The sequence below is a fragment of the Alligator mississippiensis genome, chromosome 2, assembly GCF_030867095.1.
Source record: "Alligator mississippiensis isolate rAllMis1 chromosome 2, rAllMis1, whole genome shotgun sequence".
NCBI classification, from domain to species: domain Eukaryota; kingdom Metazoa; phylum Chordata; order Crocodylia; family Alligatoridae; genus Alligator; species Alligator mississippiensis.
This window is the reverse complement of record NC_081825.1, coordinates 216,802,563-216,828,327: the sequence shown is the minus strand read 5'-3', so window position 1 is coordinate 216,828,327 and position 25,765 is coordinate 216,802,563. Positions and strand designations below refer to the sequence as shown.

The following is a 25,765-nucleotide window of genomic DNA, read 5'->3' as shown; positions in this document are numbered from 1 at the left end:
GAGCTACAAAGAAATTAAACAAATCCTGGAACAAAGTACAAGAGAAGAGAAAAGCAAAGAGCCTGGATTACCCTTAAGTCTGGAGAAAGACCATAGGCTTTAGGTTTATTTGTATACTTGCTTTTGGTTTGCATTTGTGTCAAAGGCTGGGTATTTTGAGTGACCAACTATAACTCCTTCTGCAGAAACAGATGACCTCCCTGGTGCTTAGGATCCAATCCATGTGGAATGGTGAGATTTGTGCTGGTTTTGTTCTGCCAGTAACTTGTATGAATGTGTAACAGATAGTTTTGCGAGTTGGTTTTGTGGCATTTAACAGTTTAGCTGCTAGTTCCAGAATCTTTCCCCAACACCATTAGTCAGCTTCTTTCTACTATCTGCTTTGGGGCAGGATGATGTTTTCTTTTGGTTTTGGTCATTAGCGAACTATTTGAAAAGAAATTAATGCATCTAACAGTATTATTTAAAAATGTAGCAAATTCTTGAAGCAAAGCATCATGAAGGCAATTGAAATTATTCTGCATACAACTGGAACACTCCTTTTGGATTTCTTTCAGTCTCCAAAACAAAATTCTATTCAAAATCTTTGCCTGGCAACTGTATTCATCTGGCCAGCTGGGGCTGAGGCTTGAGTTTTCAATGCTCAGAATATGAATCTGCATCCTGCAGCTGACTCCATTTTTAATGTGGAAGGAGCTCGATTATGCTCTGAATACGTCCCTAACAATCTGTACGTGGAATCTTATTCAAAATTAAGATGCATTTTGAAAAGGGAATTAATTATGGGCTAAAAGCAGGAGAACCGCCCCTCCCCCCCCATTTAGCTGCTTATATGATTTGGCAAGCCTCTCATTCCTTGGGATGAAGTTGTCTTCGGTGTCCTATAACTGTGTTTTGGCCTTTACGTGAGCTTGCAGACTGCAGAATATCCCTGCGGGGTGTATGGGGTGTGCACTAGTCAAAAGTGTCTCTTCCACCTTGCACTTCATTTACCCACATGTACAGCTCCAGTGATGCCAACTCCAAGCATTCGGAGATCATTCGTTTCTCAAAATTAAGGAACTGACTTAAAATCATGTCTCTAATAATATCTTTGTTTTACTTTTCAAATTTGTTTGCTGGCTTCTGAGCCTTTGGATTTACTCAGGTCTTGTTATCCAGTTTTTCTCCACAGCTATTAAAGCTTTAAAAAAGGCTCCCAGCTTCAGGAACTGAGACTTAAAGAGAAACATGATGGAAAATGAGATTAATAATAAATCATGACTGTAATATTATGTCAAAGGTGTTTTCCTGTGGCAGAGTCAATTGAGAAATTTTTAATGAAATTGATAGTGATGACATTAAAAGGGTAGGCACTTGATGATACAGCAAAACATCTCTATGCTTTAAAGAGGGAAAAAGTAAAGGTTACTTACATTTTTAATTGGTCCCTGAAAATTAAAAGCAAACCTACTGCAGGCTTGTTCATCATTTGAAGAAATATAAGGCAAGAGGGCAATCTGCTTTATTCACTCTGCTGTGCAATTTAATCTTGTTCATTTAGCATTTGGGGAAAATATTTAAACTGTTAGTAGGTTATCTGCGACTGTTTGAAGATGTTTTTTCCTTGAAGATACTCTTCCCCTTGCTCAGCTAGTAATGGGGAATTATGATCTAAAACAATCTTTTGTCCCCAGTAGAACGGGGTGTAGGGAAGAGTCACAAACCATAAAATGAAAGTACTCAATAGGGTAAGCCTAAGTCAGATTTCTCATTTAATTGAGGACTCATGTAATGCAGAGGAAGTGGATCATCTTGTGGAAAAACAGATGTACCACATCACAACTCTTTCTTGACAAAGTAATCAAGACTATGCACTCTCAGGACAGCATAAGGGAAGAGGCAGGGCTTCTCCCAGAGAGGAATGATCAGCAATGTTGGTATGATGAAGTCTACACAATGTTTTATGCCTATTTAGTGAAGAGGCTTCTGCAACTCTTCATTTGTAGAAGCAGCTTTCCTGTTGTGTACTATATTGTGTTCAACCAACTTACTATATGCACCTCTTTAGGTGCTTATAGTGGTCTCTAGGAGGCAGTAACACAGTCACAACTTTGTGTTATCTACAGTCATTGTTTCTAGTCCCTTTCCTCCAGTTCCATCGTGGAGCTTCCTCTGTACAGTGCTCCTGTACCTGTGTGGGGCTGCCAAGGACAGGTCTCCACTGTCTTTCCCCTTGCAGCTGCCAAAGTGTTTTCATTCAGCTCCAGAGCCCAGGAGCTGAGTCTTGCTGTCATCCACCCACCTACTGCCAATCCATCTTTAGCCACACCTTTTGTGCAACTTCAGAGCCTAGGAGTTTAGCACTGCCACTGCTTGGTCTCGCTTTCCTTCACTCCTGAATTTGGGGGTGGAGGGAGTGGGAGAGGAGGTGAATGGCAGCAATGCTCAACTTGTGGGATATGGAGCTACAAAAAAGCTGTGGCTTCAGGCACAGCCTGTGCTGATGTGCCAGTGAGCTCAGAGCTTTCATGCAGCTCTGGAGCCCAGGAGCTGAGCTCTGCTGCCATGGATACTCATCCTTTTTTTTTTTTTTTTTCTTCTCCTGCTGATGAATTCAGCCTGGGAGAAGGAAGGGAAAGTGAATGGTGTGCTCAGCTCTTGGGCTCTGGAGTAGCATGAAAGCTCTGAGCTCACCATCATGTCAATGCAGGTGAACACTGTTGCTGCTCATAATCTCAAATCAGTGACAAAGGCAGGGGGCAAAAGGGGAGGAGCAGCAGGCTTGTTCACCTATGTTGACATGCTGGTGAGGGGCTGTTCACACTGGCTTTGTGAACTGCATCTGGCCTGAGAGCCAGAGATTGTGTGCCACTTAACTAGAAATATCAACATAAAAGAAGTCTCAAACCAGAAACCTGGATAAGGGTGATCCTTTGTGAGCTGGACCTATGTCTGTCCTGCCTTGTATGGGAGAGACTGCTGGTGGTGGTGGTGGTCAATGCCTCCCTCTGGGAGGGCAGGGTGCTTGAAATTCTTATGTCTGCAATTGTCTATCCCTGACTCAAGAAATTATTGCTTGACTCCAACTCCCCAGCTAGTTATCACCCCGTCTTCAATCTTGCTTTTTTGGGGGAAGGTCACTGAATGAGTAGTTATCTGGCAGCTTCAGGTGTATCTAGATGCCATCAGTTTCCAGGACCTATGCCCATCAGGCTTTTGAACTTAATATAGGACAGGGACTGTGCTTACGGCCTTGACTGATGATTGTTGCTGGAGATTGACAGGGAAAATTGTGCCTGCTGATATTATTAAATTTTTCAGCATCTCTTGATGCACAGAAACCAATTGACCATCCAGTTGGCCATGAGGTACTGATAAAGCATGTACATGACCCAGTGGGTATTCATGGCACCACTCTAAATTGGTTATATTCTCTCCTAGCCGGGAAGTGTCAGATGGTAGCGCTGAGTGAATGCTCTTCATCCCCTTGTCACCTTTTCTGTGGGGTTCTCCAAGGCTCCATCTTCTTGTCCATCCCCCCGCTCAATGTGTGGATAAGGCCTCTGTGCAAGACTGAGAGACTTAAAGTGGGGTGCCATCAATATGCTGATGACACCCAGCTATATATATTTTCCTCCAACCAAGCCCCAGGGTACTTTCACTTCCCCAGTGCCCAGCTGCAGGGGATGGGATGCAGGTGAACCAATTGAAACTAAATCTAGGGAAGACAGAGACATTGGTGGGCAGACTGCTTGACATGGGGGAGGGGGAATTGGGTTTAGCCTCCCTTGTCACTCAGGTTTGCATTTTTGGGGTGCTCCTGGATTTTCTACACCTGAATCGCCAACTCCATCTGGTGAAAAGGTTGTGGCCCTTTCTTTCAGATTCAGATCTGAAGACTGATAATATCCACTCGGAATCTATGGTGTTTATGTCCAAAGCAACCTTCAAAGCATCTTCATGGATGTGTTTAATTCCTGTGATGTGTCTGGCAATTTCTTGCACAGTCATTCATGAAACATGGGGCTTGCCAAGTACCTGAGCGTCACTGTTGCTATTGCCTGTCCAAAATAAATGTAAATTCTAACAGCCGCATAATAAATGCCGAGCATCCTTATAGGCTCGGCAGTGCTATGTTGGCTAGCACTATGGAAGAAAGAGACTTGGGGGTCATCATTGACCACAAGATGAACATGAGCCTGCAATGCGATGCTGCGGCTAGTAAAGCGACCAAAACGCTGGCTTGCATCCATAGATGCTTCTCAAGCAAATCCCGGGATGTCATTCTCCCCCTGTACTCAGCCTTAGTGAGGCCGCAGCTGGAGTACTGCGTCCAGTTTTGGGCTCCACAATTCAAAAAGGATGTGGAGAAGCTTGAGAGAGTCCAGAGAAGAGCCACGCGCATGATCAGAGGTCAGGGAAGCAGACCCTACGATGACAGGCTGAGAGCCACAGGGCTCTTTAGCCTGGAAAAGTGCAGGCTCAGGGGTGATCTGATGGCCATCTACAAGTTTATCAGGGGTGACCACCAGTATCTGGGGGAACGTTTGTTCACCAGAGCGCCCCAAGGGATGACGAGGTCGAATGGTCACAAACTACTTCAAGATCGTTTCAGGCTGGACATAAGGAAGAATTTCTTTACTGTCTGAGCCCCCAAGGTCTGGAACAGCCTGCCACCGGAGGTGGTTCAAGCGCCTTCATTGAACACCTTCAAGATGAAACTAGATGCTCATCTTGCTGGGATCCTATGACCCCAGCTGACTTCCTGCCCTTTGGGCGGGGGGCTGGACTTGATGATCTTCTGAGGTCCCTTCCAGCCCTAATGTCTATGAAATCTAAAGTCAGTCCTCATCAATGTTCTCCAACTTGCTTTCCTATAAAACGCTAAGTTGTGTCATTTTAAAAAAGAAGAAAGAAAAAAGACCCAAACCAAACCCTGCCCCCTACCTCCTATCCCCCCCAACTTTAACCAAGTAGGGTTTTCTCTTTCTAAAGGCAGAAAATCTATCTAACAAGCCCCAGGATTTAAAAATAGCTATTTCCCCTCAAGGGGCCTATATTTCTTTCTGTGATAGTAATTTGCAGGGGAAAATATTAATTACTATGTAGGATGAGATCAATGTAGCTCAAGCAACTTCAGCAGACTGTGCCTGTTATGTCAATTGATGTTTTGCCCTGTACTACTTGAAACGTGAATGCCATCTTAAAATGGTAATTTCCTAAATTCACCTGTACTTCTGCATTTTTAAAATGGTTTCATATTACAGCGCTCTTTGAAAGAGGAAAAAATATATACTTGTGGTCCAGAGCATCTCTCTGGACAATATTTAGTGCCATGTGTGTGTAGACTGTACTAAGGCTTTACTCCCACCCTCTTCCCAAATTAATTATGTTGCACTTCTAGTAAAATATCATAATCTTAGACCCACAAACAAGAAACTTATGAACTCAACACTAGGGCTTTGTTGCCATTATGCTGGCCACCTTTGATTTGCAAAGGCTGCAAAGTGCAAGAGAACTTCAGGAGGCAGAAAGACAATAGGCTTAGTAAGGAAAAAACACAGAAAAGTAACGCTAATTTGGAGAGAGAGATAAAATGTAGACACCTGTAGAATATCAAATTACATGGTAATGACAAAAGAACTAGAGGAAACATGGAAAATGCTGGGCTTAGTAGTGACCTTTTGATTTAAATGATGATGATTATCAGTCACTTTAAGAGTTGGCAGTACTTGTAAGCCCCTTGGTATTCCTGCTCCTGTACAGGCAGGCTTGGTCACCTTCGGAATCTGTCAGCCAGCCCAAACAATAGTCTGTTGCACACATGATAAGCCTTGACCTGAACAAAGCAAAATGTTCTGCCTTTCTGCAAGCAGCAGGAGAAGTTCTTTTAAGTTCTGGCCCTTACTAGAACCAAGTTCCTCTGAGTTTCAGTCTGCCTCTTAACCATAAGCTGCTCCTTCCCCCAACTCCAGTTACCCATGATCTCCCCCTTTTGGGCTTTTCACTTCCAGCTAATTACCCACAGCTGGACTCCTACCCCAGGGCGCTCTCCCCCACTTAAAGGGCCAGACTGCCTTGCTATAGTACTATATAAAAGGAGCAAATTGCATTTGCTGTGCACACAAAAATTGGAGGAAAGAGCCAAAACTATATCAAGATAATTGAGCCTCTTTCTCTAAAAAGTTTCTTGAAAACACTTGGGGTGAATCAATCCTTTAAATTTATGGAAGCTTTTTAAGGTCAAAGTAGAAAAGCTTTGCAAGAACAAGTCACAATGTTCAACAGCACAGGGTCTTGACAACCCTGTTTTGTGAGTAGGGCTGTGCATTCTGCTTGCAAATCTCATTACTTGGATGCTGTAATTTCCACCTGTCATGCTGGGCATCAATGTACAAATATATATGATGCATCCCAAAGGGTTATAGCAGACCTAATTTATATTCCTGACTTAGTCGCCAGTGTACTTTTTCTTGCTAACTGTAGCATCATAGAAGTTAGAGTTGAAAAAGACCGTTGAGGTCATTCAGTCCATCTCTGCCAATGCAATATTGTTTGCTACTTTGTACACTGTGATAGACAAGATAGACTTGCTTAGGTGGGTGCAGCTTGTGGCAAGGACAAGATCTTGAACCAGCTTCATAGCTTGTGTAAGTTCATGTAACACTCTCATTTCTGATGCTTTGCTTTTAAAAGGGTTGCACCTTTTTACATTCAGGTTTAGCTAGAGCTGTGCCTGTATCTGATGTCTAAACTTCTATGTCCACTCAAGAGCAAACATAATGCTGTGATTTAGCATGATGTAAAACTTGTTTCTGGTTTGACCATTCAGAGAGAGGTTTCATATGAAACGCAGAACAAGAGAGAGGCATTGGCCCTCCTCTCCCTTGCCTGCTATAGAGCAACCAACAGCACCCATCAGATTCCCAAAAGCAGCAGACTTATATTGCAAGAGTTTGACTCGCTACCACTGATTCTTTGACGCTAAACTCCCAGTGGTTTGCTCTTGTCATCTTCCATGACAGCTATGGCTAACGAGCCTCAGGACAGATTCCAGAGCCTAACCAACCTGGTTTTGCAACAAGAAGCCAGTCCTGCCCCAATGGCAGGAACATGTCTCTCCCTGATCGAACAGATGGCCACATGTACCCATGTGATGCCAGACAACGACTTTGGTGCATGCATGATGGATTAATGGTCTCCTTACTAGTTCTGACATTCCTAAAATGGCAGAGATGTACTGTGGATGTGGTGGGCCAGTAGGGGGTGCTCCTGCACTAAGCCACTTACCTCACCGTGCCCAAACACCTTCCAGGCTCTGAGTGCCTCCCTGGGAGTGCCTCACATGTAGCCAACCCCCTTCCTGGAGCGCACCTGCTAGACTGGGGGTAGTGCCACCACCACCCAGGGTCTGGATTGATCCTGGCTCTGTGTCCCCTGGGAAACACTGGCCTGGTAGCCCTTGAGGGTATTCAACCCACTTCAAGAACTTGGGGTGCTTCCCTCAGTCTGAAGCACAAATAATGGTCTCCACTAGTCAGCTGAACTGAGGGAACCCCAAGACCTAATCTAGACCCACTCTCAATTTGCAAGCTAGGTACAAAAGAGAAATTTATTGGTTATAAAGAGTAGGTTTACAATAGGGTACAGAGTAGAGCAATATCGGAGAAATCCCATAGAGCAAACAGGGTGGCTGGGTAGCCTTTGATCACGCATCTGAGTTACTGCAAGCTATATATCTAGTTAGATCTCAGGTAGCTTACTCACGAGTATCATCCAGAGGCAGGTGCAGATTCCCTCTGGAGTCAAGCAGTTCATTGATCATGGGTTTGAAAAGAGAGAGCAAGTTTCAGATGGTCCAGCTCTTCTCTCTCTGAGTCTTCATCATGGCTACTGCCCTTCCTCCTGGGCAGTGCTTAACTTATATAGACATTATAACCTCATTTACCTGGTCCAATGGAAACTAGCACCTGTTGGCTGCCAGCCAGCCAATTATGAAATACATCACTGGTTGCCGGGTAGACTGGCAGTGTCTCTAGCTCCCTCTCAGTCAGGTTGGCATTACTTAGAACAATAGGGAGCTTAAGCCCTTCACCCAGGTATGTGATGCCAGTCATGTAGGCAGAGGGAGCAGGTTTCCCTCCTCCCTCAGGAATGTATCCAACTCAGGTTACCTAAAGAGATGGGATGTCTGCCTTCTGCAGGGCCCATGTTAACCAAATTGTCACAGAGCAGAGTTTTTGGGGAGAGACAGGTGGCATTCTGCCACAGTGGATACTTGCAGAGTTGCTTGTACACAGTGCCAGGAACCTGGCACTAATGCATCAGGCCAAGGAACTAGTTGTTATGGCACTTCAGAAAACCCCTTTTCTGCTTACGCTTCAATTTCTTAATTTTCTGGCTTGACACCAATGATTGTTTAGGGGATAAATCCGATGCTGTGTTTGGTAAAGTGGTATTCCACTTGCTAGTCTCCTGAGACCCAAGGGTCTCACCTCTGAATGGACAGGTTACTGCTTTGGAGTCATCCACAGTGGAATGTGCATATGGATAATTATTTAAAGGAGAACAAAGTTAACACCTTGTAGGAACAGGAGTTATCCCAGAGGAGCATATGCATTCTTCGCTCTGCTACCCTCCATCCCTCCTTCTCAGTCCTTCATGCCTGGAGTTCCATGATTGAGAAGAACTTAGGTTCCATAGATGCATTCTACAATTGTACTGGAGTGAAGAATGAGGAGCAACAGGATACTGTGCTGATACTATTGTCCAAAACAAAGGCTATGGGAAGAAATTACACAAAAACCAATATAAGTGATGGGAAACTGTAACACAACAAAAGTTCCGTGCACATAAACTGCTCTCAAAATGGCCAAAACTAGTTTAAGATAAACTCACAGATGGATGTAGTATCAGACTTAACTGATTTAGATTAAATTGGTTTACTGAACTTCTGTCCCAAATCCCCTCCAGATTCAAGTTCACTCTCAGTCCCCTACCATACCAGGGTGCTTTGGAGGGTGGGTGGGCTAGCCTTGACCCAAGCTGCCTGCTCCAGCAGAGCAGGCATGCTCTAGTAACCCCTGGCTTCTGGGCTACTGCAGGCATGTGACTGCATTTCTGGAATCAAAAGTGAATGTCTGTTCACTTGCTTATCAGTTCAATCTATGTAGTTTAGGCTAATCTGCAAATATTAAATCCATTTGGACTTAGGCTTTTTGACTGACTATACTTAGCCAAAGTTTCTCAAAAAAACTCTGCTTTCTGGGAACTATCTTCTTTGTGATTTTTTTTTTTTTTTTTCTCTCCTCTTTTCCCTGTCCAACCCATCCCACCTCCAGCCCCATTTTGGGATTTCACAAAACACTATTTTTCTTGGTTTAAAACAGTAGTAATTTACATGACTGCTGCATCGCTGTGGTACGTTGAATTTCCTAAGGCACTTGGAAGTAGTAGGTATGGCAGGACCTTGCTCAGTTCCTGCTGTCTCCTCCTCCAGTCTTCAGATTATAGCCTGCTAACAGTGTTGACTAGTGGCAACCTGTTCTGCATAGATTTCTGCAGCTTCTTCTAGTACATCTGCTTCCCTGCTTGATCCCCATCTCTGTATTAGACTCTCTAGCTTCCAATGCTATGAGCTCCTCTTGTCCAGCTTTCTGCTTTGCTCTAATCTGCTCTATGTGCTCTGTGTGTGTGTGTGTGTGTGTGTGTGTGTGTGTGTGTGTGTTTTTTTTTTTTTTTTTTTTTTTTTTTTTTTTAAATCGGAGCTGCTCTCCTGGCTCAGAACTTTCTGAAAAATTTCTATTGCCAAGAGAGAGAACTGGGCTTGCTTTTTCTCTCCACATTGGCAACTAGGGTGGGAAGGAGTATAGCAGTGAGTTTGGTGCATTGCACATTGTCTCTGAAGGAAAATTTAAGATAAACGCTATGGATCATGTTTATTTGCACGGATGCAAGAGGCCTAGTTTTGCCAACTTCATGCCTACAAGGGTAGCTGCAGTAAGGGTGTAAGAAGGGCAGTTGGAGATAGACAGCTCTTCAAGTATTCCAGGTTTCTACTGGAATCTGTTAATGGAAACTTCATGGAATTGGCACTTTTCTTGCCTATTTTGGTTCTGCCTCATTCTGGGCTATGCCCCCACTTCTGAGACAGAGCGGTGACTATAAGCAACTTATCCCACTGAACCTGTGCTACGGAGGGACTTAATTACTTGTTGTTCATGGCCAGGGTTCTACTAGGAGAACCCAGAGTATAAAACTGGTCCTATATCTTCGTAATTATGGCTCTTGCTTAAAAAGTCCTAATTTTATGGCAATGAAGGGAAGCAAATTAAAAAAAAAAATTCTAGCCCCAAATTGTTGTTGTTGCCAAGTTACACTTAACTTGACCATCAAACTCAATTATTTTTCTAAGCCTGGATCCAGTGACTTAAGTGAAAAATGAGTTTCTCCATCCTAACTTCCAGATATAGTTTTATGGACAGGGAAAGGGAGCAAATAGAGGAAAACTGAAAATCTCTGACCCTATGAAGCTAGGCTTTTCTTGTAAAAGTTGGTTGTGTTCTAGGAGACGAGGAAGGGGAGCAGGGATAGGCTTATGGCTTGTTGGGGGTGGGGGGGAGCAGGATTTTAGAGTTGTCTCTTCTGGGAAAGGTTTTGTAAAAATGTTCAGGAGCAAACACTTAGTAGCAAGGCATAGGACGATCTATCAGGTCTCCTCAACGATCCCAAATTCACATGGAATGCTCTATTTTATACGGGTTGGTTTACAGGAAAGAGAATTTTTTGGAACCAGAGGTTATCCCAGCATGGATTCTTCCAACTCTGAAACAACTCTGTTTCAGATCTCATAACTATTCCCCATTGATCCCACTGAGAATGCATATCGCCAGCTAGCCAAGCATATATCAGAAGGCAGCAGTTCATTGAGAGAAGAACAGATTGCAAGTGAAATATAACATCAGCCAGTGATAAAAGCTACAAGCTTTGACATGAATTGGATTTGCAAAGTCAAAAGCTGTTCACCAGCACTATGACCTGTTAATATTTCATTATAATTAAACTGATTCTCCTCAATATTTTTTGCTGTTTGAGTTTAACCCAGGCATCAGTGAGTCTGCTGGAAAAATATGGAACTAGATCCTGATTCCACATACCCTGAAGATCTACAATATTGGTTTTGTCCTCCATAAAGAATGGGGGCATGTGCAAAATTCACACTTAGGTCAAAATGTGAAACTACTTTAGTATTCTGAGGGGACAAGGAGTTCAGCATTCACATCCCTCTGTTTTGAGACCCTACATTACCTGAATGATGACAATGTTTTCTTAAGCTGTAATAGAAACATACCTTCACTCCAGGCAGGCATTTGTATGATGAGCCCTAAAAGATCTGACATCAATTCTTTATCTTTGGTTATTAAAATGTATAGCAGAGAAGCGAGCAAGAGGCACAAACATCAACCAATAATATCTATTTGAATTGGTAAGAGCAGTCTGAAATCTAAACTTACATCCAAAAGCAATTTATTCAAGTTGTTCCTCTCTATACTGTATTTACTCAATTATAAGATGAGCCCCCTCCCCCATTTAACATGGGAGGGGGAGGGGAAGCCCCTTCTCTTAGAATAAAGTACAAGGATAATGGGTGGAGGAAGGGTGTGTGCAGGCAATAGCTGGAGCCACAGCCTCAGCTGCTGCCTCTCTACCACCCTTAAGTGTTTCAGCATCTGCCCCCCTGTACCCTCTTTCCCCTTCCCCCCCCATCTTCCTTCCTCATGTAGCTTCTGCTACCCCACCTGGTCCTCTCCCTCCCCCTCCTTTTATTCTTCCTTCGTACCAGCAGGCTCCATGCATGCTGCAGCCTGGGCCACTGAGCATGCCGCCATTCTGGCCCATAGCAGCTGGCCATGTGCAACCCACATGGCTGCTATGGGAGCTGGACTGAGGTTGTGCTCCATGCTGCAAGTTAGAAGGGGGACAGAGTCTGCTGGTATGGAGCAAGGGGAAGGGGACAGGGGTAAGTGGGGAGCAGAGGCTGGAGGAAGGGGCAGCAGAGGGAGCAAAGATGGAGGGGCAAGACAGGGGAAGATGGGCTGGGGGAGGATTCAGGCAGGGAGTAGAGGGTAGTGGGGGGACAGAAAAGAAGGGAGAAAGCTGCTTGACCTCCCCACAGCACCTTCCCCTCCCATGACCTACCCCCCTGTACTTTGGGGGTGAGAAATGAATTAAAGAAAACCCTCCAATAATTACATCCTATATACAGGACATCATAACAAATGTATACGTTTACCATATATAGAATTCAATTATTGGGAGTCATCTTAAATTTTGAATCATCTTAGATTTGAGTAAATATGGTAGTTGACTGATCTAAGCAGTTTTCAACAGTCTTTTCATGATGGCTGTCTTACCCTTAGAATGAGCTCCCTCTGCCCCCCTTGTGAAACAGGAACAGGCTGGGATCAAGGAAGGGCCATTGCTAAGAGAAATGGTTATAGTGGGGAGCTGCCTTGGAGAGCTGTGGGGAAGTGCAGCTCCCCACTGTAACTGAGAACACTTTGCAGGAAGTGTTCTGTGTTACAATGATCCCCCGGGCCAAACGAGTTCACTGTTGGTTCCAGGGGGAAGGGGAATCTAGCTGCTGGCTGCGAGCCTGCAGCTGGCTTTCCCCCAGAAATAGCTCCTCCTGTCTCCCAACCTGTTCCTGTTTCAGAATGGGAGGGTAGGAAAAGGAGCAGAGGGAGCTCATTCTAAAGGTTCCCCCAGCCAGTGCTGGAGGGTGGGGTGGGTGAATCTCCAGGGTGATCTAATATACTTGCCCCACCCTCCAGGTGGGGTTGAAAAATCCCCAGACTGGACTCCCTCCACCCCAATTCTGAAAACAGCTTTAGAGACTGCCAGGCAGTGCAGACACAAGTTACAGAAAACACTGTTTTGAAATGTATTCATCTGACCCCTCATGCAATGAGCAGTGTTCCCTCTAAGCTGCGTGGTGTGCACATGCTGCCAGGTGGATGTACATGTCATGCAGTATAGCAGGAACACTGGTAATAAGGGGTCAGATTTTCACCCAGTCGGCCATTTTAAAATGTCTGCAGCCATGCACTTGTGTTTGGTCATGACTATAAACTCTTTTCTGTGGCCAGAGTGGGTGAAAATTGTCTGTTCTATCTGCACCTGTAAGGGAGATTTCCAGCTGCCTGAATGCATCCTTATTAAGTGACTGGCTGGTATCTTCTCTTTTCTTTGGGGTGATATCATACAATTCGGCCACTTCCTGACTGGGTTTCTAGGTTACAAAACATGTTACCCAGCAGGCCTATAAGGCTTGGAACAGAGGCAGCTTGTTTAAAACAGAAAAAGGGGATACCAGCTTTGGTTAATGAGCTCGGTTTCACTGCTGTGTGGGGTAAGAGAAGACACATGAGAAGTTAGCAATGAGTGGCTCACACAGATTAGCTTTCCTTGTTTGCCTCACTGCAACTTTTTTCATTTGTCCTTATCTTGGCAGCAATTTTACTAGCAGTACCCAGTGTTTAGAGAAATGGATTTTAAATAACAGAGACCCACACATGTGCTGTTTTACCTACACAAGGCATCCCCTGCAAAATTATGCACACATTTAGCCTTGGTACCTTCTTTCTTCCCAAGGCATTAAGCTTGATTGCTTGCACATCTTAGCCTCTATGTCAGTCATGGCAGTGATTTGACAGGCTTCCCTCCCTGCCCGCTTCTCTTTATTCCACACATTTTAGCAGATCAGAATCCTTTAATGTCTGCATTCTCTGCTTTGGTAAGTAGCTGTGTAACCCTTGTCTGGAAGAGAAGTCTCTTTTTGGGGCTATACACCTGCTTTCTAAATGTTTTTTTTTCTGGGTCACTATTTTACCTTTCCTTTTAAATCAAAAGGGATGGTTATAAATCTAATCTGATAGCAGGTAATCCATCAAAAACAATACACAGAGGAATAAACAGTTTTCATTTTAAATGATATAGATGTTTCCCAGTTCTCTATTAGTGGACTCGGAATTTGCATAGGGTACCATTTATTTCCCATCTATGTTTGAGACAGAATTTTGGTCATTGTTACTTGTCACCGGGATGTAACCATCTTAAATTATGTGGGAGAAAAATTACAGCTATTCTGAACTATATCAAACACTGGAACCTCTGCTGGTTTGAAGGAGAAAGGTTTGCTCAACTGAGGATTCCTGTAATAGAGTAAGTAAAAACAATTATTATGCTGTAAATAATGACATAAAGGCAACTTGGTATGAGAGGGGAGTGATGCAATTAGCACAACATTTAGATAGTCACCTGGTCCAGTGTCACAGGATCTTATCACTTGCAAGTGTGTTTGACCTATTTTGTTTGGTGAGAATCTCAACTTTCATTTAAAACAAAGTAAATGTTTATTTAGTTATGTTTGAAAGCTTTTCTTCCCAACCATGAAAGAGTGTATTCTCAGGGCCTAAAACTCGCAAAGCAAAAAAAAAAAAAAAAGACCTCAACTATTAGTATTCTTGTAAAAATTCTAATTAAAATCAGTTTGGGGAGATCTGACTCATGATTTTGGAAGTTTGGGGCTGGAAATAGTTTGAATAGCATGATAGTTTGAGGCCCACAAAAAGATAGTTCATCCTTTTTCCCTCCCTTGGAAAGATTACAAGGTGCTGAAGTTCAGATGATGCAATAGTAAGTATTGATGCTTTTTTCTTGGTAGTGGATTTACAATAGTAAAAGGGGTGTGTGCGACTTACTAAATTACTCCACCTTGCTATATATATAATAACAATTGTCAAACCTGGTGTATTTGTCCTTTTACAAAAAAGCAATAGATATCATCCCTTCAATGAAAACAACAGTGACACTGGGCTTTGAAATGAACAATTTTGAACAAGTAGATTAGCCAAGATGCATCTCTCATTGCATCTCCCTTCATTAGTTCAGCTGAGTTGAGTAGCCATTCTGCCATCTACAGTATGGATAATATTCCCTTAGCTCATGGGAGTAGTAAGAGAGTTAATTAGTTAATGTTTTTAGCATGCTTTCAAGCTGAAAATTCCTGGGTAAGTGCTAAGTAGTGTAGCTATTTCATGAGGGATTTCTATTTTTCTTCTATAATAAATGAGACCACAGACCGTCTCCTGCAACTTTTATATGGCGTTATTCTACTGAAAACCAATTGGATTCATTTCCCTTCACAGAGATTACTAGTACCCCAGGACCTATGCCTGCTCCTATTAAAGTCAATGGGTGCTTTGCCATTTCCTTCCATGAGAAAGGAATATGTCATACTCTGATTCATGTGTTCCCACGTAGCTACTACTGTAAGTTTGTGAGGAATGTTTCCTTATGGTACCTCTTTCATCCTGGCAGGCATGTAAAGAATAGATTTAACTGCAAATCTCACACTCAATCAGCTGCCCCACTTCCACATAAAAAGAGCACTGAATTAACATGACGTGATCCAGGGTTGCAAAGGGAATTCTTTCATTATGAGAATCCTGATTTAAGGGAGAACATAAGATGCATTTCCTAGACAACCACCAATGCTCCTGTGTAAATAAAGTAAAGCACAGAATTGGAAAAGAGTATTTATCAACAGAAGAAAAAAGTTTAAGAACAGATCTGAGTAGCAACTGAATTTTAAAATGCAAACCACATCAAACCTAATAAACCTTTCAGTGAAACCAGCTAAGGTTGCTGAGTGACAGCAACAGGGTTTTCCAAACTACAAATATGAGAGAATGCAGTTCAAAATGCATGCCTGCTTACTTCATCTCTTCACACAGATTCACTCAGAGATGCTCATATACCATCCACTCACTATCCAACTCCTTCTTAGCCAACCAGCTATCAGGGGTCACATCCAGGCACCCTTTGCTCAGTTGTCTGATGCCAGTGTGGGATTAAACTATTCTTTCCTATTGGTGCTTTTTGGATCTGGTATTATTTCCCCTTTGTAAATTTAACAGGTTACAACAAAAATGAGTATGTTTGAAATATTAGAACTGTAAATATTGTCAATATATTTTGAATAGATGTGTTATACACTCTAGAATCTTTTTTTTTTTTTTGCAGTACTCTTAATTTTCATATGTTTAAAATGAAAAAAAATCTATATTTTGTCTGTGAACGCAAGTGAACTGCGAGTGTTCTGGCACTTGAGAGGGCATTGTTAGATTAAAACATTTGGATATACAACTCATAAATGTAGGTTGCATGTTGGTCTGATTTTGCAGTATGGTAAATTATTTACAGGAGGAAAGTTTTATCTTCTGGCTTTATAATAAAATAAATAAATAAAGCTTTAAATCTTGTAAGCCTGGCCCTTCAACTTCTAAGTGGCTGGGAGCTATGTGGGCTACACCAGTAGGTGCCAAATGTCTCAGGTTCTACTCATTTTCTTTTCCCCTGCCCCCTCTCTGCCACTGCATGATGTATCACACACACGAGTGGCACCCCACCCTCTATATGCACAGTCTCGCTGCTTCATGTCACAATAGTGTGCCTAGCTCCTAAATTACCCTATCCCATTTCAGTAGGCAGAGATGGACTAGAGTTTAAGTGAAGGAAACCTTTTGGTGAAGGAAACCTTTGAAGGCAGAAATGTCAGGTCCACCAGGAGATGGGGAGGGCAGAGAAGAAGAGGGAAACTGTGGACTGAGGGAAGAGATGGATCCATAGAGGTAAGCAGAAGGTCTGGTGGGCCAAGAGCTTTTGGATCTCTTAGGAGAATGCGAAGAAGAAGAAAAGGAGAGTTAAGAAATAAACCTCAGTGAATTTATTGACTGAAACCGATGGAGAGTTGAACATTTGCAGGAAGATGGTTTTCATCTAAGCAAGGTGCAATGGAAAGGTCTTGAGATGGCAGCTACCAGACCCCAGTTTGAGGTAAAAAAAATATCTTATACGGAATGGACAGGGGACAGGTGGATGAGGAGAAGGTTGAACAGCTCTTGATCTCCAAAATGTATAGGCGAACTCTAATGAGGCCTATGGCATCTATGGGGGAAGAGGCAAAATGAAGGAAACAGCTATGCAGGACCCTTGACCTAATTAAGGAAGGTTGAGAAGAGCAAAGAGACTGGGGCCAGAACCCCATGCAGTACATGCTAGAGCTGTATGAGCGGGTAAAGCTTGTTGGGGAAGTGGCCAAGGAAAGACTACAGGAGGCTCAGGGATGGCAGGATGCTGCCTACCAATGGGCCCAGTTCAGGTGGTTGGAAGTTGGAGACAGGCTCTTGGTTTAGACAGCTGGGAAGAAGAAAGCCTCACCAGATATAACATGCAAATACGTGAGAACTGTGGAGAGAAAGAAAAGCTTTGTTTGTAGCTCCATACCTAGAAACACTGGAATTAGGGTCCCAAAGAGAAGAAGCTGAGAAGGCAGTCAACATGGCCTTGAGGGAACATTAATCCCATTCCCAAAGACCTAAGTAAAGTATACAGTTATCTGGTATGCGTATATATATCAAGTACAATGTATACGTCTTTCTTTTCACAAGCACAATTACTGGTACACATGCAGTCAGCTTCAGTCAGATAAAAGTTAAAGTGCTAATGAGAGAAATCAATTCAAGTTTTGTCAGAACACACAGGTACAAACCCAAAGTTTCTTAGCAAATGTTAGAGGTAGCAAATCCAATTTCAAGAAGCTCTCCTAGAACTTTAGCTTAAAAATACAATTTTGGAACATAGTGCATGACATTGCACTGCTAATTAAGCAGCATTGTTTGAAAGGCCAACAAATCAATATCATGATAAAAATAATTCCCTTGGCATACTGCTTTATGAATTGTAGTCTTTAAAAACTGAATACATGTTTTTTTTCATGGACTTCAAACTGTTATTATCATTTTGTAGTCTATCTGAGGCAATATATTATCTAAATAAGAGGTGTATATATTTCATTATCCAAGAGTAAAGCTTGCTGATGTTGAGTTCCATTACAGTGAGGCCCTGGATATAGTAAAATGGAATGGAAGTCCCATATTTCTGTGTATTGTATAAACTGCATCTTAGCCCAAACTCTGCCTAAAGTGAAGAAAACTAATCTGCTGCAAGAGTGATCCACTTTTGAGGAGCTCCTATGGTTAACTTATCAGAAATATATTTCTGATATGTAACAGCTTTTTATTTGAATGCAGTAATTCTCAACCAGGTTGCCATGAGAGCCTTTTAAAAATGATGTGCAGTATTAGCACTGTGAGATGTGCAAAGACCTGCACATGGTTCAAGCTAAACGGAGATTTCCAATAGGAATCCATGGTCTCAAAGACATTCAAACTTGCTGTGGTCTTTCTGAACTCTTTGCAACAGAAAAAAATGCCCTTTTATTCTGTAGTCAGGAAATAAGCCAAAGCTGAGACCTGGTGTTTTTTGAGTGGTGCCTTGAATCTAAAACGAGAGCCACTGCTTGAATGTATTGCCCATAAATCATGACAACCTCAGGCCAATAGAAGCTACATGTGTTGTCTTTAATGATCTTGAAACTATTACTTCTGTAGATATTTCTCCTAACATTTCTTTTTTTCTGTACTTTCCCTCCCTGTCCTTGCTTCTAGTTGGGCAGTGACCTGGTCAGTAATTTCTGCCAGAGGGAGCAGGCTCTGAGCTGTGAGTGAGTAGTTGAAATAACTAACCAAGACAGGTGTAAACCCAGACAAATGCCTGTATCCAGCACAATTTAAAAAAATAAGGGGCCTAATCCTCCCACGTACGAAGCACCCACAGGACCCGCTGAAATTAATGGGAGCTGCATACACTGCTCCCCACTATCAAAAGGGATTTCTAACTCTGTGCGTTTCTGAAGAAGCTTTTGGAAGCACTCAGAGATTAGGTGCCCTGTGCTTTCACTGCCTTGGGGCCCGTGAGACAGGGGAATTAATACATTCACTCACCCTTGATGCATGGGGAAACTGAGGCATGGAGACCAGCAGGAGCAGTAGCCACTTGCTGTGGGTGAGGTGAGGAGCCCAGGTGCCCAGCATCCCTGCTGCCTTTCCAGGGGAAAGGGTATGCCAGGGCAAAGTCCCCATATTTCCTGCTCAGAAGGTGCAGGCAAAGACTGTGACTTACTTGTGAAATTGGATGGCTGCCTCCTCAATTTGTATATCTCTAATGATATGGACAGACAGAAGAAATCAGCGCAGCTAACTTCAATAATGAGTGCTAAAGATGCTGGGGTCATATCAGTACCTTGGGACCATGAATGTTATGCCCAGAAAAATGCCTTTGGAAACTAAGATTTCATCTAAAAGTTCATATAAATGGAAGACTAAGTGCAGCTGTATTTGGCTACCTGTCACAGAGAAAGGATTGGGCTAGAAATTATTCTAGAGGAGTCCTTTGAACTTGATGGCTTTGCCTCTAAAAATCATCCCTTTGGTCTGATTTAAGAACAACAAATCCCACCAAGAGGTTATGCTTGGGCTGCGTGAAGATAGCCTATTTTGTTATGCAGCTCAACTTGAAGCTGAGTTACACCTTTACACTGTGAGTCACACAAATGTTGATTGGTGTTGAAACTAGCTCAAGTTTGGAGCAACTGCTCTTCAGGCCAGCAGGGGCCTGGAGGACTAAAAGGTAAGAATCCTTCCCCCCCCCCCCCCCCCCCCCGCCCCCCAATTCAGGGTTTTCCTACTCCCCAGGGTTCCCCCAGGTCTCTCTGCCTCAGGGGCTCCCCTCTGCCCCTTAGGGTTCTCCCCTGCCACCCTAAGGCATTAATTTCTTGTAGCTGCCCGCATTGTCTGTTCCAGCCTGCCTGCCAAGACACTGCTGCTGGTGGGCTGCTGCTTTCATGGCCCAGAGAGCAGCAGCAATGGGACAGGCAGTGTGGGTAGCCACGGGTAAATTGGGGAGGAGGGTGGCAGGGCAGGGGCAGTGACCAGGGATGTGGGGTGTGGGGGAGGGTGGTAGACCTGATCTGGGCTAGTGAGGGAGTGGGGGCAGGTGGGGTTACCGCTAGAGTGGCTTAACCTTAGTATAACATGAGCTGGGTAGCACAGATTGGAGATTATCCTGCCCTGCAGCAGTGTAACTTTGAGCCACCTAAAAAGTGTTGAAAACTGGTGAGGTCATTAAGAAGCATCCTTAATATAAATGAGAACGTATCAGGAGGGCTTGGTCAAGGTGTTCAGTGATGGGAACTGGTACCTAGTGTCATGACCCAAAGGTCTGATTTTTTTTGTGTGTGCTTCGGCACTAGAATTATCCCCGTGGGTTTACAGCTTCATTGTACGGTGTAGTTTTGCTGCACAGAGAACCAGCGTGCAAAGGAGAAAGTTCTCGCCACTTTGCAGCTGTCTTTGCAGGGTGCATTTTCTTTGCAACACAGAAATGCACGATGCAAAGAGTTCCTGCTATTCAAATGCAAATTTGTGTCCCACTATTGGCTAGTGCTAAATTATTCCCACGTGGCGGCTAGCGATTGGCCTGCTAGCCGTATAAGAGGCTTGAGCGGTTTCCGCCCAAGCCGAAGAGAACTCCACATCCATCTCGTGGGGACTCTGGGTGTGCGCGGCAGGGTCATAGAAACCCTGTGTGTTACTCAGAGGAGTTTGGCGGCCTGATCCACCGCCCACCTCTTCCCGTCTTCGAGCGGTAACCTTTTATAAGACGTATCGACGAGTTTTGAGGTACTCTTGTCCTGGACATCCGGTCTGCGTGGAGCCTAGCAAACTCCACGTGATTGTTTACTTACACCGAGATGGTCGCGGTGCAGGCTGAAAACTTGCTTGAGTTGTGGTTACAAACAGAAAAAAACACGAACAATCTTAAAATCAACCGTTACGTGTCTGTGCCTAATTCTAGCTCGGCGCCCGCCCTCTCCGACCTGGCGTGCCCGGGCTGCCGGCCACAGCCCCCGTGCAGCGCGACAAAGGGCCTGGGTTTGCGCCTGGCCCGCACACCTAGTAGATACAACCAGACTTGGGTTTATTACCACTTGGTATGTTCTAAAGCAGGGTGGCAAACATGGCCATGGGAGCTGTTGTCTGGCTCATGGGACTCCTAGCAGGGCTGGACTTTGGGGGTGCAGTGAGCAGGGGCAGGGCCCAACACTGAAATTTTGGATATAGAGACTTGCTGGGCATGTGGACAAGGGTTGGTGCCTTGAAGCCTTGATCTAGCGTGGGGGTATCTGGTGAATGTGACACTTCCAAGCTAAAGCATTTACAAGTGTAACCCTAGCCATGGTGCTACCCTTGGCCACGTCCAGATTCAGGGTCCTGGGGTGTCAAATAGCCTTGGTCAACCTTCCAGTCCCTAAGGCTGGAGCCACCTCTCTGTGGAGTGCTTTCTTGTGGTTTCCCCACACACGGGAGTACATAAAGTCTAACTATTTACATTGTTTATTATTTACAAAACAGTCAACATACGAATGAGGTTAATAGTGGAACAGGATATCAATAATTGAATTGTTGAAGGCAAGTATCAATGAACTACAACTCTGTACAAATAGAATCAAAGACACCCTCAGTACAACTCCCCAGCTACAACCCTGAGACTCCAGGGAGCAGGAGCACATAGGGTTGACAAGACATCAGCTCTCCTTCAAGCTGGTGACACAATACCCACCCCTGGTGCTGCTGCTTCAGAAAGTCCTGCTCTCTGCTAGAGCCTGCAAGGGGAAGAGAAGCTCTCCTCTGCTCCAGCTGGCTGTGGTATCTGCAAAGAAACACATGCTGACCCCCTTCCCCGAAAGCACCTTTCTCCAGTTCCCAGACATGGCCCCTTGTGCTGATAACTGAAACAACCCTGGGTTTTTCATCCACCCAGCCCCAGGCTGGTTCTCAGTTAACTCTCCCCAGAGCCTTCCCAGATCAATACCCTGCCCTCCTAGGCGAGTCTACCTTACCACCCTTTTTCCTTCACATGGGTTCCTCTGCCTCACAGAGGGAAAAAGGATACCAGGTTGTCTTCTCCCCGTTACTAAGGGCAGGTTCACTTCACAGACAGACTGCAGGGTGGTTCCCCCCCCAAGCTCTGTGGTCCTGGGGTCCCTTCACTTCTCTGAGCCTGGCTGAGTCCACGGGGCTGAGTTCCCACCGCTCTCATTCCTCAGGAGCTGATCAAAAACATGCATATGCTCTTGCAAGCAACAACTTCCTACAAACTTTCCCACTCTGCCTTTGCAGGGATCCTGAGCTTTGCTGCAAATCCAGCACCAGTTGTTACACAAGTAAAAATTTACACACTGCACCAAGGTATGTTTAGTAAGCCAGATTCTGATGGATATGCAAACAATCCCTTCTATGCTACTGTGGTTGGTGTTATTGGGGCAACATTTGGGCTTTAAATTTTCTGGAAGGACGCTAGAAGAAGAGTTAATAAGATCATGCCATCTGCGCCATATCTCTGCAAATCATGGATTGTATTCTGTGAAAAGAAACCATTATTACAAGTTAGTCTGAACTTCTGCCTAACAGAGGTCAGGATTTTCACTCTCTAGTCCAGTGGCTCCCAACCTTGGGTTGCAACCCAAAACAGGATCATGGGGGGGTCTGCCCCTGGCTCTGCCCCTCCCCTCCTGCCTACGGGGCTGTCCTGGTGCATAGTCTGCACAGCTCTCACTGCCACTGCCCCCCACAGTCCCAGCCCGGCTTGGGCTCCGCTGGCACTGCCAGGCATGAGTGAGTCGGGGGCAGGGGTCGTAACCTGGAGTTAGGGTTGCAGCAAAAAAAAGTTGGGAGCCACTGCTCTAGTCCTTGCTTCTAGCTCATTGGTGATAAACGCTCTGCTTTAAAAACAATCTTGGCTTTCATTCAGCCTTCCTTTTAAGATACACTGCATTCCAGGCTTCTTAAAAAACTGTTTTGCCAAGTGTAGGAGCATGGTTGCCCTGCTGGGCTTTCTTGGAACGTGTTTCCGTATACGCTGCCCCGGCTTTTGCACCCTAGACAGGTCACTCCAGCTACGCTTTATCTTTCAAGCAAGGATTATGTTCAGTGAGCTGATGTCTCACTCAGTGTAATTTTGTTGTCTCGTGAGGCAGACAGATACCTACTACTACTACTACATCTTGAAGTCTGCCCTGAGGCCAGGAGTACAGCAGGATGTGCTATGCTATTCATGATATGCATCTCCACATCAAATTAGTAAGTTGCTGTGCAGATTTGTCTTAGAAGTTACCAAATTTCTTCTCAGCTGAGACTGCCCTGGCTAATGCAGCAGTGCACTGAACTTTGTGTTTAAGCTGCTTGTATCTATTTGGCCTCTGAGATTTAAACTTCACCAAGTTTCATAACATAAAAAATAAAAGAATCCCCCATATAATCCCATAAAGAATTCCTTACGAAGATGGAAATAAATGCAAGAGACCCTGTTTTTGTTGTGTGACAGAGCAACTAATGAAAGTGCCCTCTGTGCCAAAGATGAATGGGCCCTTGAAATACTAGAAATAAAGGTCTATAAAAGCTGCTTCATCTGTAGTTCAAGGTAGATGATAAAATAAAAAAAATGACAGTGGCAAGTACTGACTCAGTCTAAGATCAGATGAGATAAAAGCAATCTGAGAAAAGACCATGCCTTTCATTTATGGATGGAAATAGCACTGACATGAAAAAGTACCTTAAAGTAATTCCTCTTAACCAGAATGGGGGATGCAGGTTAATCAAATATGTGCTGTCCGGTGCACTCCTTGGTGTCAGTGTGCCGGAGGACAGGGAGGGGGGCCCTGTGCAGGCTGCTTTGCCCTGGGCTATGGGCTGAAAAAGTGAAGAAAAAGAAGAACTTGGTTTATGGCGGTGAAACCGGAAGTGGGACTTCCGGTTTCGCTTTTGCTGCGTCACTCGGATGCCGGTTAGTGGAGCTTTCCGATTGATAAAGTTCTGGATAACACAGTTTTTCCGGTATATGTATTAGTTAATTACCCATCAAGAATGATGGATTTCAGGGAGTGTATGCATGGCCCTCCTCAGCCCCCACTCATCCTTCGGGGCTGGCCATGTAAAGACTCCCTCTGCCACCACCACCTCCTCTTCCAGTTCCGGTGTGGGGGCTCCCTCCGCCTCATAGCAGGGCTTCCCCCCTGCCTCCCCTCTCTGCTCCCCTCCCTCCCCACTGCCTCCCCCTCCCTGCCAGCAGTTGTCAGGGCCAGGCAGTGGGAGGGTGGGGGCATTGACCATGACCCCTTCCCCTTCCTGCTTCTCTTCCTTCCTTCCTTCCGCTTTGGACGCTTCGGACCAGGCTCGCTTGGAGCTGCGTGGGGCGATCCCGAGCGTAAGACTCCCCGGCTTCCTATCTCTTTTCTTGCTTCACTCCCACCTCTCTAAAGGTCTCTAGCCTCTGTTTATTTCGCTTTCTGACTCTTTTCTTGCTTTTTTGCAGCTTTTTCCCCGACTTTTCTCTCCTCTCTCTTCCCTCCCCCTCTGCTTCCGGTTTCTTTGTCTGTGAGATGCTTCTCGCAGCCTTCTCTTTTACTGTCTCTTTCCTTTTCTTTCTCTTTTTTCTGTCTGCTTGTTATGGGGAGTTACCTTTTCCATTAGCCTGCCTTCCAGAGGTGCTCTTAATTAACCCTCCATCCCCCCCTCACCCCTTATTTTTCCTTTTCTTTTTGATTTTTGCTGTTTTAACCCCCTCCTCCTTCCCCTGCCGCTTTTTTTCCCCTCCACCCTCCTCCCCCTTTGTGGGGAGGTCTCTATTATCATTTGCCGCTTGAGGGGTGTATTTTTCCCCCCCTCTTTTTTTGTTCTATCCACGCTTTTTTTTTTTTCACCCCCCAAATCCCTCCCTCCCTTTCAGTGGCTTATCTTCACTTTCTGTTTTGGCCTCATTCCCGGGAGCTTGGCCTTGAGTTCCTGTGTTTAAGTTTTCTTTTCGTTCCCTTAGTTTTTTTGCTTTGCAGTTTAACCCTGTCCTAGTGAGGATGGCTGCTCCTACACCTGGTAGTTGGCATGAGGATGTCTCTCGGGACCTCCCGCTGACGCATGGCCTGAGGGTTCATACCCCTCTCCGTGTGGGGCTCGAGGTTTGCATGGAGGCTCTGGCTGCGCTCCTGGGATGGCGTACCATCCGCTATGCGGGTCGTGTGAACACGGTCCCGATGATTTATTTGAGCACGCCTGCCTTGGTTGACAAGGTGTGTGCTGAGGGCCTAGACATTGCGGGCATCCACTACCCTGTCACGCCCCTAGAGACTCAGGCAGTGAGGGTGGTGATCTCTAACATCCCACCACATGTTTCTGATCGGGAGCTGGCCAGGGGACTCGAGGCCTATGGAGTTCTTATGAGTCCTTTTTGCCGGCTGCCGATGGGAAGCAAGGACCCTCAGCGGAAGCACATCCTGTCTTTTCGGAGGCAGGTCTTTATGCTCCTCAAGGAGGGCCCCCAGTCTCTACCTCGCTCCCTGAGCTTCACGCTCGAGGGTCGGAGGTATATTATCTATTTGTCTGTGGGAGAGACTACGTGTTTTAAGTGCGGCGGCTCCTCCCACCTGGCTGCTCAGTGCCCTCAGGGCAAGGCGGCCAGACTGCCGCCACCTGCGGCAGCACCGAGAGACGGCGTGTCGACTTCTGGGACACGCGGCAGGCCCAGGGAGGCATGGAGCTCTTCCTCCCAGCCTCCTTCCACCCCTACTCCATCTCAGGGGACGGGGGGCTCTGGTGTGAAACCATCGTCCAGTGGAGAAGCTGGTGCTACTACCCAGGCCCCGCCACCGCCTCCCCCGTCTGTGGTGCCCACTGCCCTCAGTGCAGGGGCCCCGCCGGCTGGGGGGGCAGGGCAGTCTGGCCCATCCCCAGCACAGGGGCAGCTGCCCACTACCACCAAGAAGAAG

At 45.1% G+C, this 25,765-nt stretch overlaps 1 long non-coding RNA gene across 2 annotated transcripts in view; it reads left to right on the top strand.

The window, feature by feature from the left end:
- The window catches only part of LOC132248731 (uncharacterized), a 47,677-nt gene continuing 21,912 nt past the window's right edge, over positions 1-25,765 (top strand). For both annotated transcript variants that reach the window (XR_009460083.1, XR_009460084.1), the window contains exon 1: positions 1-231. This is a non-coding gene — a long non-coding RNA (uncharacterized LOC132248731). The remainder of the gene's footprint in view (positions 232-25,765) is intronic.